This window comes from Phytophthora infestans, genomic scaffold (genome assembly GCF_000142945.1).
Source record: "Phytophthora infestans T30-4 supercont1.137 genomic scaffold, whole genome shotgun sequence".
NCBI classification, from domain to species: Eukaryota; Oomycota; class Peronosporomycetes; order Peronosporales; family Peronosporaceae; genus Phytophthora; species Phytophthora infestans.
Genome location: NW_003303622.1, coordinates 190512 through 194876, shown reverse-complemented (window position 1 = coordinate 194876; position 4365 = coordinate 190512).

The window sequence follows — 4365 nt, the reverse complement described above, 5'->3', positions numbered from 1 at the left end:
GAGCAGCAGTTTACGAGCGCCTATCTCCTCAAGAGATCGGCATTGTGGAGCGTGCTAACGGCGTGGTTCTACCAAGGATCAGAGCGATGCTGATGGCTACACACATGCCCAACTCCTTGTGGGGAGAAGCCTTCCTGCACGTGGTGACGACGTTGAACTGGTTGCCCACCAAGCCCTTAGGATTGGTGTCCCCGCACCAGAAACTGTACGAATCAGAGCCCATGATATGCGTACTTGGGGCTGTCTGGCACACGTGCGTGTTCCCCCTGAGTCAAGACAAGCGAAAGAAAAGCTGGAAGCAAGGGCAAGACTGTGTTTATTACTGGGTTATAGCGAATCGACCCTAGGCTACAAGTTCATTGACCTGGTGACAGCTCAAGTGGTGACAGCTCGTAGTGGGAATGTGAAGTTCCATGAAGAGTTCACGACCGATGGCATCTACATGAAGCATCTATTAGAGAACGCATTCTTTGATGGTGATCATACTCTACTCGAGACTGTACCTGTGGCGCGCATCAAGACCAACATGGAAACGTACCTTCCAGGTTGGAGTGACAGCATCTCTAGTGCGGAGAAGCCACTTGAGGCGGTACCACTTGCTGACAAGCCTGCAGAAACTGAGTTAAGTTCAAGTGGGAGTTTGTCAATCGTTGACGCACCTGTGAGCAAGGACAGTGCGGAGACTGCTGGTGTTGCAGAACCAGCCGTGTTGCAGGATCCTGCTGAAGAAACCGAGGAAGGTTTGGACGTGAGGAAGCGCAAGAGACGCAGAACAAAGAAGAAACCTGCAATGGTGGAGAAGGAGACAAGTGGCTTCGAGATTCAACCTCCATCAAGAGAGCCCTGCCTAAAGCGACCAAGAAGGAAGCAGAAGGCGAACGTTCGATTGTCGGATTACGTGGTAGGCCTAGTGCTGGCTATGACTACGGATGTGCAGATTCCGACGACGTACAAACAAGCACGTGCAAGCAAGTACTGGCAGCAGTGGAGAGCTGCAATGTTGGTGGAACTTCAATCGTTGAAGGGTCACAAGACCTGGAAACTTGTACCCCGCAAAGATGCCAAGAAAGTGAAGGTGATAACGTGTAGGTGGGTCTTTGCTGTGAAGCGAGATGAGCGTGGACGAATCAAACGATTCAAAGCGCGACTAGTGATCCATGGATTCAAACAACAACTTGAGATTAACTACTCTGAGACCTATGCACCTGTGATCCGGTTCGAAACCATACGTGCGGCTATCTACTACGCTGTACAAAGAGGTTGGGAGGTGTTGCAATTTGACGTGAAGACGGCTTTTCTGTATGGAGACTTGGACGAGACTATCTTCATGGAGCAGCCTCCTGGCTTCCAGGTGGATGGACCTGGGTCCATTTGCAGATTGTTGAAGAGCCTGTACGGACTGAAGCAAGCACCGAACGTTTGGAATTGCACGCTTCATGCGAAGCTTGTTGCGATGGGCTTTACTAGGACGGACTCTGACTACGGCCTATATGCATTGAGGAAGGATGGTGAAGTCAAGTTGCTACTGACTGTTTACGTGGACGATCTACTGCTGATGGGTTCACGTGACCTGTGTGCCACAATCGCTGCCTCACTGCAAGAGACATTCGAGCTCACGACGATGGGCACAGTCAAATATCTCTTAGGCGTTGAGATCCTGATTGACCGGCCGCGCCGGCAAATAGTGTACTGCCAGAAGCAGTACGTACTGGAGGTGTTGAAGCGTTTTCATATGGAGAACTGTAATGGCTATGCTACACCAGAAGCTACGACGCCCTCGAAGACAGACGTGCCTGCTTCGAAGGAGTATCTTCCCTACAGAGAACTGGTGGGTGCTCTCCAGTACCTCGTTAGTGCATCGAGACCTGACATAGCTCATGCTACCCGACACCTGGGCAAGTATCTTGCGAGCTATGATCATATGCATTTCGCACAAGCCAAGAGGGTGCTGCGTTACCTGAAGGCTACATGTGACTACGGACTAGTGATGAATGTGAAGCTACAGACTGATGTGCAAGTTAGTGGCTACTCTGATGCTGATTATGCGAACGACCCTGTGGATCGACGGAGTATCAGTGGCTACATCACTATGCTGGACGACAACGTCATCTCCTACGCATCTCGCAAGCAAGAGATCAACGCGCTTAGTACCTGTGAAGCTGAGTACGTAGCAATGGCAGAGGCGACCAAGGACTTGTTGTGGCTTGCTGGCCTATGCAAAGAGTTGAGCTGGAAGCATCCAGTACCTCAACTACTGGGAGACAATCAAGGAGCCATTGCCTTAACTGCGAAACCTGGCAAACATTCGAAATCGAAACATATCGATAACAAGTACCACATGATCAGACGCCATGTGGAGTTGAAGCAACTTACAACCCAACACATCGGAACTGATGATATGGTGGCCGATATAATGACAAAGGCACTTGCAGTGGTGAAGTTCACACACTTTCGCAAGGCTATGAAAGTCTTACCTATTGTGTCGAGCGATGACAACGTATCCGAGGACATGGCTACAACTACGACTACTGCTACTGCGTTGACTACTGCTGTTGATGCGGAGGCTGTACCTGAGCGACATTGATGAAGACGAGGGCGATCGAGTGGGAGTACTGTTACTGAGTGGACTGCTATTGTCTTTGAGCTGCGACTACGCTACTACTAGGACTATGGCGGCAACTAGGATGCGCGTGTGTGATCGCGTCGACTTCCAAGTGCGTCGCCGAGATCAAGTGTGAGTGTGAGCTATAAAACTTACCTGCGTGTCGAGCGCCAGTGCATTGCAGTCTGCCAGTGTCCGGTGCCCCCATCTACGAGCCACCGTCCACTGCCAGTGTCTGCAAAGACACATCCCAAGGACACTCATGCGCCTGGCAGTGCAGCTTGCGGCTGCACTACAACCGGCTACACTGAGTACACATGCGTGCAATGGCGAAGGACTATACCAAGGACTGTATGCACAAGGACATCGTTGGCTGTGCGCTGCCAAGATGGTGTACTCAAACGAGAGTGCATTTATCTAGAGTTTAGTATTGACTTATTTGCTATTTGTATACTAATCTACTTTTGCGGTACAGCGGGTGTTCTGGCGGAGGCTGCTCAACACTCTGCGTTTTGACGCCTGCTCGCTCATCAGAGAGCAGCAGAGAAAGAGCAGCCTCGCCAGACACCGCAGTCCTGTCCGCGGCCCTTTTTGCCCGGCACTTAACGTGTTTACGTTACTTCCCTGATTAGTTTCCTAAAGTTGCATTTAAGTGTATTTACATTTAAATGGCTCCTGCTCTTAGAAGCGATCGACACATGGAGAACAATCCCCCCGTGACGAACCCTACGTCACCACTCTGTATTCATTTCAATAACTCTGATTTGATATTCTTTATGACTAAATAGGACTGCCCGTCGACGTTATTCGGTATCATAGCTTAACTACGAATCAGAACTCAATTTGCACAATATCACGCAAGTGCCTTCCTGTCCTCAACTATTGAAACTGTGACGGGGTCACACAGCACCTTGTACAGAGGAAGTGCTTAATTAAGGGTACTAACTACCCGAGTGAACGTTAGTCCACGTGTTCCCGGCCTCAAAGGGAACGGTTTGCTACTTAGAGAAGCAGATGTGTGACGGAGTCACACAGCACCTTGCGCTAGAGGAAGTTATCTTCCGAGAGTTTACAAACTCTCAGTGAACGGCAGCTCACAGGTCTCCTTTTGCCGAAAGGGAGCGAAGTGGCCAATTTAAGGTAGATTGTAAACCGAGTATATTTAAAGGTAGATAAAGCTTGGGTCTAATACAAACTTTAAGTCACCCTATATAAATGCAATGTCATCAACCAATGGTTGGCTTTGGACGACCTTGGTACTTTGTACCAAATATCCCGAAGTATGACGTATCATACTTCATGTAACCAGGGGTACACTTAGGGCTACGTACCCTGTTACATTCTCCCCCACTTAGGTTCCATTTACCGACCAATCAGAATGAAGAGGTGTTCGTCACAAACTTTCATTCTCAAAGTCGAAAACCATCGACTTGGCCGCGCGAGCGCGGCGGAGCCTCACTTCACAGTTAGAGCCTCGAGCAGCAATCTGTGCGCTCTTCGTCTTGGTCTCCGCTTCGACCGTTAACCATGTCTCGTGACACTGCAAGGAGCGGTGCGAAGACACGCTTCAAGGCTGCTGCCGGAAAGGCGCAAGCCAGGAGCACTAAGCCTCACGGCAAAGGCTCGGCACTTCAGAAGGCTACTCAGGCGTCCTCCGAGGCGATCGGTTCATCGGCCGACAAGGCTGTGGGCAAGGCGAACAAGCAAGCGCCGCAGCCCGTCGCCCTCAGCCTCTCCAGACAATCATCCGAATTCTCGGTTCG